This window comes from Lolium perenne, chromosome 6, assembly GCF_019359855.2.
Source record: "Lolium perenne isolate Kyuss_39 chromosome 6, Kyuss_2.0, whole genome shotgun sequence".
Taxonomy (NCBI): Eukaryota; Viridiplantae; Streptophyta; class Magnoliopsida; order Poales; family Poaceae; genus Lolium; species Lolium perenne.
Window position 1 is genome coordinate 249360605 of NC_067249.2, and position 8622 is coordinate 249369226.

The window sequence follows — 8622 nt, forward strand, 5'->3', positions numbered from 1 at the left end:
GCATGTATGTAGTACCGTAGAATATGTGAAACTCCTTCAAAATTACAATAAAGCACAAAAGAAATAAAACAATACAAATAAAACAGAAAACAGGTTTAGGGGGGGCAGGTTTAGGGGGGGCCTAAAACCCTAAACCTGCGGCGGCCTTTAGTCGCGGTTGGCCAGAAGAACCGCGACTAAAGGTCCTCCGCCCCGACGGTCGCCTGGCGCCCACGTGGACGGGCCTTTAGTCGCGGTTCGTAAGCAACCGCGACTAAAGGGGGGGCCTTTAGTCGCGCTAATTTGGTCGCGGTTGCGCAACCGCGACTAATGGCAGTTGCGAACCGCGACCAAAGGCCCTTTTTCCACCAGTGGATGATGCGTATTCATCTGTGAACATTAACACCAACAACTGAAACTAAACATTAAAAAGTGTCGTGGTATCGTCACGGCATATGCCATAGGGTGGCTAACGAAGGTGGTTCCTAGGAGATCTCACGGCGGTATCCGGATGCGGGTATGGGGACGAGCGACACGGCGACGTACCCAGGTTCGAGGCCCTCCGATGGAGGTAACACCTCTACTCCTGCTAGGGATGTATATGATGATCACACAATACAAGGTTGCTCCTTGAGCTGTGTCCGGCTGCTCCTGGGAGGCTAAGGAAGACAAGAGTCTCTCTCACAGGGCAGCGCTAGGGGTGGAAGTGAGGTGAGAATGATCGATCCCCTGCACGAGAGGTGGTAGTGCGGCTTATATAGGCACCGGCACTTTACATATAAGACCCTATAGTCTACTGGCCGGCTTGGCCGGCTCCGGCTTCCGCTCCTTCCCGAGGCAGTGACATTAGGAGCCGTTGAGGCCTCATGGCCTGTCCCATCCGGCTGCCGAAGTCAGCGGTATGGAGAGGAGGTGTCCCTGTCGCCATCAGCCACTGTAGCCCGTACGGATCGACGTGGACCATGATGGCCTGTCCGGCGCGTGGCACTATTGCTCCACAGTGCCCCGCGCTTTACGGAAGATGAAGTCAGCGTGGACTTTGGGAGCCCGGATCACCAACCCGGTTCCTTCTAGTGTAAGACTCGCCAGCCTCGAGTCGGTCTGAGGTACAAACCCCCAGTCAGATATGGCTTGTAGAAGCTAGCCCAGCTACAGCATTGGCGGCCGTAGCCAGGCCGACTAGGACCTAGAGCCAGCCCGCTTCCGGACCAGCCGGCCACGGCGCCAGCCGGCTGCTCCTCAGCCGGCCTTTGCCACGAGCCGGCCAGTGGCCAGCCGGCTGCTCCGCGTCCATTGCCCTACCCGGGGTCTTCCCCCCGACATTAGCCCCCGAAGCTGGCAAGATCCTACGTTTAGAAGGACCTAGGCAGGTTTTCCTGGCTTTTTGATCTGAATATACTTGACAGCACTCGGAGGGGCCGACTGAGAATTTCCATTCAGCCGCCTGCGCCCTCATCCGGCAAGTTCCGGCCGGCTGCTCCTAGCCAGCCACTATTTGCATTTATGCAGCTTTTGGTTTTTTACAAGTCCTGGCGATGTCTCCTCCTTGCTAGGAAAGTTTTGGGCCGAGTTGAACTTAATGTCCGGCTCCGGCTCGCGGCGCGCCGGAGCCTCCGCCGCCTCGGGTCCTGCACCCGACTTGACCGGTCTGACGTTAGGGCTCTGCCGCCGGTTCGTCTGGTCCCATCACTGTCTCCTCCGGATCCGGTGCGGTCGTGGGCGACGTGGTGTGGCAGTTTCTGGTAACCGCAGCGGTCGTGGGGGGAGTTATGGCGCAGAAAATCCGGGCGACGTGGCCACGTCCGCCACTTGGAGGCCAACCGTCCGCCCGGGGCGGCTATAAATGCCGCGCGGGGGGGGGGGGGGATCGAGGCGGCACTCCCCGCACTCCTTCTTCTTCCTCGCGTCCTTGCTCCGCTCGCGCTCTCGCTCTCGCTCCGCTCTTCCTCACGCTCGAGCTCCTCGCTGCCCCGGCGAGCATTTCTCACTGGCGAACTCCGGCGAGCGCATCTCCGTCAAGCCGCCGCCGCCACTCCGTCGAGCCGGCGCCACGGGGCCCCGCGTTTCAACCGTGCGCCCTTCGCCGCCACCGTCGCCGCCGCCCTAGCGAGGTTCCTCTTCTCCATTTCGCCTCTCGTGGTCCTCTTCTTCCTCTTCTTCGTCAATGGCCTCCTCCAGTGGATCTTGGAGGGGATCGTACATGAGGGACGATGACATCGAGCGCTTGGTGCGCCTCCGCCGGATCCCGTCGACGGTGACCATGAGGGCGCACGGCGCGGAGGTGGAGCCCAAGCCGGAGCCTGGCGAGCGCGTCGTCTTTGGCGCGCACCTCGACCGTGGGTTGGGCCTGCCGGCGTCCAACTTCTTCCGCCACTTCCTCGAATATTTCGGCTTGCAGCCGCACCACTTGCCGGCCAACGCCTGCGTCCTCCTCAGCTGCTACGTGGCCTTCATGGAGGCGTATGCCGGCTTGTGGCCGGACATAGATTTCTGGAGCCGCCTCTTCTTCGTCAAGGCGCAGACCACCGACGGCCACCTGCGGACCTGCGGCGCCGCCTCGATCTACTCCCGGCCAGGTACGCCCTTCCCCAAGATTCCAACCGTTGACTCGGTGAAGAATTGGCAGATGTCATTCTTCTATGTGCGCAACGAGAACCCGCTCTTCGACCGGATCAACTTGCCGGAGTTCAATCCGGCTCCTCCAGTCGGCCGGATCAACTGGGGCTACAACGCCCGCACGACGGACCCGGACGCGGAGGTGAGCCAGCTCTGGGACTTCCTGGGGGCCGCCGTCGGGAACGGGCTGACCGCCGAGGACCTCCTCTGCACCATCGCCGAGCGCCGGGTGCTGCCGCTTCAGATGCGCACCCACAAGATCGGGCACATGTCCGGCCGGTTCGACCCGACCCGGACGTCCAAGGCGCCGCTCACCAAGGCCCAGGTGGCCCGCCGGGTGAACAACATCACCAAGGCGAACATGCCTGAGGACTGGAACTACGGGCTGGCGCCCCGCAACAGGGACCTGCCGCCCGAGCTGGTAAGCTTGTTGTTCTGGCCGACTTCCGGCTTGCGGCTGCATGGCCGACTTCTTTCTCTTTCTGCCGACTTCCGGCTCGCTGTTTGCTCATATCTTCTGTTTCTCTAGCTCTTCGACCGTCAAAACGTCGAGGACGGTGGCCTGGCGACAAGGAGGTGGACGTCGGATCACGCCGATCCGGCTGACCATGCCGGCGACCAGGCCGGCGACGACGACCTGCTGCAGGCGCCTGACCTAGGCGGCCAGGGGGAGCACAACCCGCCTCCTTCGCCAGAGCAGCAGGAGGACGACGAGCCGGCGACGTCTGCCACGGGGCCGATCCCTGCGGTGCCCCTGCGTGCGAGGCCGCCTAGCACCACGGCGACTTCGGCGCCCAAGGGGAAGAAGCGGGTCGGCGACCCCCGCTCCACCGTCGCCTTGGAGGCGAAGGCGAAGAAGCTCCGCCGGCAGCAGCCGAAGAAAGTTCCGGAGCAGGCCGGGTGAGTTCTCTCTTTCTCTTGTTTGATTCCTTTTCTTTCCTTACTCTTTATGCTTATCTCTTTCTTATCTGTTCGGCTAGGGCTCCCATCAAGTTCACCCAAGGCGGTGGCTCCCGGCAGGTTCCGCGCGTTGTGTCGTCGCCTCCGCGACAGAGGAGGGAGCCGACGCCACAGCCTTCGGCGCGTGCGCCTACACCGCCGCCGCCTGCGGGTACTCCGCCTCCCGCAGGGGCGCCTTCCTTCGCTGTGCCATTGGCTTCAGCGCCTGGCCGCGGCACACGGGCTGAGCCGACGCGCCAGCCGACGCTGGACGACATGTTCCCGCGCCGCACTCGTCTCCTAGACCCAGCGGCTGGAGCCGGCAGGGGCATGCCGCCTGCGACCGGAGCCGGAGCCAGCAGGGCTGCGCCGCCTGCGACCGGAGCCGGAGCCGGGCCGAGCGTGGTGGTGTTGGTGGAGAGCCCGGAGGGGGCACCTCCAGCGCCGGAGATGGCTGCCCCGACCGGGCCGACTGCTTCACCCGGAGCGCCTTCGCCTCCGGAGCTGACAAGGGAGGAGCCGGCCGGGAAGGAGCCGGCGAGGGACGAGCCGGCGCGGGCGGAGGACACCGGCTCGCGCGTGCTGGTGAGGACGGAGGCCCCGTCGGCGTCGTTGGGGGGCCTGCACATTGCCAAGGGCGCTCGGCTTCTGCACGTGCCGTCCGCCTCCGACTCCAGCCTTGGCTCGGCTGGCACCATGGAGCAGGCGTGGCTCAGCGCGGACTCCTACGAGGTGACCAGCCGGGAGGGGAACCCAGGCCAGGCGTCGGTGAAGATGTTCTTCTCCGGCTTCCATGCCAACCTCAAGGCCAGGGCTGCTGAGACCGCGGCCAACCTCGCCAAGGTGGAGGAAGCAAGCAAGGTAAGCACTTCATCTGTTTTTTAATCTGGTTATTATCCTGGTAGCCCTCCGAGGCGTGGGCCGGCTGCTTGGAGCCGGTCCGGGTTTCGTCTAGCTGACTGATTTTCTTTCTGCTTAGGCTGTGACGGAGCGGCGCACCAACTTGTACAACCGCGCCGTGACCCACTATCACAAGGCCAAGCTTGACCGGGCCGACTTGGCTCGCGAGCTGGAGGCCGTCAAGGGTAAGATCTTTCTCCTTCCGACTTGATGTCTTCTTCCTTTAGTCTTGGTTGGCTAACGCTTCTTTCTGGCTGCCTTGCAGCTGAAGCCGCCAAGGTCCCGCAGCTGGAGGCGGATCTTTGGGCTGCTCGCGCTCAGTGCGCCGAGAGCGAGGAGGCGGGCCGATCTGCTGCCGCCAAGCTCAAGGTGGCTGAGGGGGAGCTGGTGCGGCTGCGCCGGCTTGAGGAGAACCACCTCAGGCCTTGTTTGGTGTCAGTGTTTTTGTGAGTTTTAAGAGGGGGTTTGAGGGGTGTTTTGGGTGAAAACAACCACTACCCAAAACACTACAAAATCCCTATCATCCAAAACACTTGTCAAAACACTTGTTTGGCACACTTGTTTTACCAAACCAGTGTATTCAAGTGTATTCAACACAAATGGATAAAAATTCGATCTTTTTTTGACATATCACAAGTAAAAATCCAATCTTTTTATATTTATTTCAAATGGAGCCAAAACTATGTGTCCCCTTCGTCTCGCATAAGTGCAAGTAAACAAAACGGTCATATTTTACTTGAATGAGGCAGTTTAGTCTACTAACAACTTTGTTCTTAGATTTCCACTTCAGTCCCATCAAAAGGCCTACAACATTCTACCACTTACTACTTTAATTTGCAGATAACATAACAATCAACAACTCGCAGAATACATAAATGCAGCCATTTTCAACTAGACAAAGAGAGATGGAATTATCCATTGGCAGTGAAACTAACTCATGTTATAATTTCATGGTTTGGGATGGAATGCTTGCGAAGACATAAGCCACCATGAGAATTATGCAAAAATAATAACTATAGATAGTGCAATCTTAGGAACAGGGGAGTATGGGTTTAACTTGCAAACTGCCAGGCAACATTTCTCTCATGATCCCAACACAGCAACACAGGTTATACCGTATAATCTCTGCTGGGAACTTACATCTCTCATGAATCAACACAGGTTTGGTCATAAGGCATACATACAAATGAGTTTATATCAAGTAGAAAAGAGCAAGGGAATGAATATAAAATGGGTATCATGGACTAGCTTGTTATTGTTCACCCCACAAATGACACACCATAAAATCTAGAGTTGAAGCGGGCCATCCATTCACTCCACCGGTTGCAGGCCTGCACATTGTAAAAAAGGGAATGTTTTACTTATCATGTAGAAGTGAATTTGCATTCCCGCGGATTCCAAAAATCCTACAGGTAATGAGAATGCTAATATATCAACAGAGATTGATCTTGCAAACACCAATCGAATCAACATATCACTAACCAAAGCTCTCAAGCATTATGGTAGATCAAGCAACAACCATATATGAAAACACTGGATTTTGCAGATAACAAGAAGATATAATTATGGTGCCATCTCATAAGTTAACAAAAAAACATAACAAAGTATTGAGTTGTGAAGCACATAAGTTCAGAAGGCCAGAAACTTGAAAATAAAAACTTGAACATAAAGATATAGTGTGCATATATGCTACTCATTGAAACTTGAAAGCATTTGCAGAATGCCCATATCTGGGATCTCACTCTCTTACTTCCAATATGTGTTTGAATATGACCTGAGGATAGACAACATAGCAGTGCCGATGCTTTCTTCTCCAACATGTAACTAAGGTACTAAGCAAACATCCACAACTCTGTTAGGCCAAGAATACCGAATCAGGGATTGTCAGGCTAATACGCAGAGCGAAATTTGATGTGCCATACGCAGCTACCAGTTTCCATGCCAGTTCTTGGTTCATGCAAACATTACAGAGGATTGAATAATAATATCACCAGAAGCTTTAACAGAATATACTGAAATTCTGCATACCAAGTCAGTAAAACATCTAGCAAATATACAAACATACCAATTGTATATGGTAGTATGGCACCATATGCATTATATTCATGAAAGGCTAAAGGCTTAAATATATTCATGTGTTAATAAATATACATACATATTATCTTCAATCCTTTTATCAATTTTTTTACAACATTCAGACTGTAAAACAAAATTCATACGTAGTACAATTTTGTGAGTGTAAAATAGATTTTAAAAAAGGCATAGATTGACAATATATATGTGGCAGTACTTATAGAACCATCACTAGTACATAGACCAGATTTGTGCGGCAAGTCTAGAAGTAAATTTCCTACTGTTTTCGTAGTTGTCCAGCCATGAAAGAAATTTCTACCTTTATAAAGTATAAACCAGATCAGGAGAGGAGGGGACGAGGTGTTATCTAATATCAAGAACTCATCCTCGATTTGCATAAGAACCCAAATCCATCCGCTTGAATCAAGAACCCTAGAGGCCTAACACTCACATCTGAAACCTAGGACTAGATCAAGAGAAGGGATGAGGCAGGAGACATACCTGAGAGAAGGCCAAACTTCCACGGAGATGGGGAGCTGCGGGAGCTGCGCAAGGATCTGCGAATCGGCGGTGGTGAGGTTTGATGGATTCGAGAAGGGATGGAGGCGCCGGGGGCGGAGGAAAGCCTCGACGGAAGAAGGAATCTACTTCAGGACACTGGTAGGCGTAGACGCCGGCGGCGGCAGCGTGGCAGAGCGCTGATGGCGGCGGCAGAGCGCTGGTGGCGGCAGGGACGAGCGGAGCTGCGAGTCGTCTCGCATCATCAAAACGCGAGGGGGGTGGGGCGTTTTGATTCCACCCCGGCCCGACGTGTTTTGGCGTGTTTTTTTGGGCCTAACCCGGCCGAAACCGGTCTACCAAACGATCCGAAAGTGTTTTGGAGTGTTTTGAAGTGTTTTAACCAAACCCCAATTTTACACCCCAAAACACTGCAAACCCTCTCCTAAAACGCTTGCACCGAACAGGGCCTCAAGGAGCTTGCCCTCCTTAGGACGGCTGAGAAGGAGAAGGTGGACGACCTGAGCAGGCGGCTGACCGAGGTGGAGAAGCAGCGGCTTGCGCTTCAGGAGGAGGTCACCACCAAGACCACGGAGCTGTCGGCCACCGCCAAGCGCTGGGTGGAGGAGATTGGCGCGCTCGACCGTGGCCTGTCGGGTGAGTGCACGTTCTCTTTCTTCCTTTCCCTTTGCCGGCTTTCGGCTGTCGGCTGCCGGCTTAGGTTGGCAGCCGGCCGTAGAAACTCTGATTTTTCGCTATCTCCATCTTCAGGCTGGGGGCAGTCGGTTCTTGCCGGCTGCCGCCAGGCTTACTTTAGAGCTTCGAAAATTTCCATCTTCGGGCTGGGGGCAGTCGGCTCTTGCCGGCTGCCGCCAGGCCTACTTTAGGACTTCGAAAATTCGCATTTTTCAGCTTATTTCGGCTTTGACGATTTCTGACGTGCTTCTTCTTTGCGGCGGCCTTCCTGGAGGCGCAGGATGCGGCATTGGCGGCTGTTGGCATTGCGCGCGAGGCTAGGAGGCGGGCGACTGGCGAGGGCAGCTCGGAGTACTTTACCATGGAGGATTACATGGCATCCATGGCCGCCCGCGTCGAGCCCATCACCAAGCTTGGCTGGGAGCTCCGGAAGGCGGCTGAGGAGCTGGTCCAGATGCTGTGGCCCGCGGAGGCGGTGCCGCAAGATCTCTCCAATCTCATCTCCTGGCTGGAGCGGGCGCCGGATCGCTTCCTCGACTGGAAGGAGTCTGCCACGCGCGCTGGAGCCGACATGGCGTTGTCTTTTGTCCTCTCCTGGTACAACGAGGTGGACCTTGGGCAGCTCGAGTACCGGCGAGCCGGCGTGGAGGACAAGCTCCCGGCCGAATACAAGACTGCCCGGCTTGCCCGAGCCAGCGCCATCGCCGACTTCGTCGACAAGGGCCTCTTCGTCGCGGACCCGAACCCGCCGTCTGACGACGAGGATGAGGAGATGGAAGAAGAGGAGGCGTAAGATGCGCCTGGGGACGACCCGGCAGCCGGCTCCGCTGATGCTCCTCCGGCTGGTCCTCCTCCAGCCGGTGCTTAATTTACCTGTCTCTTAGTTGTTGCTTTTGCCAAGACAATTTGTTAAATCCCCGG

At 56.2% G+C, this 8622-nt stretch overlaps 1 long non-coding RNA gene across 1 annotated transcript; it reads right to left on the bottom strand.

Annotated features, from left to right (window-relative positions):
- Positions 1–5352: 5352 nt before the first annotated feature.
- On the bottom strand, positions 5353–7300 carry LOC127309082 (uncharacterized). Its single transcript, XR_011746892.1, has 2 exons — positions 7009–7300; positions 5353–5765 (listed from the first exon to the last, which is right to left on the bottom strand). It is a non-coding gene; the product is annotated as an uncharacterized lncRNA (long non-coding RNA).
- Between the last annotated feature and the right edge of the window lie 1322 nt (positions 7301–8622).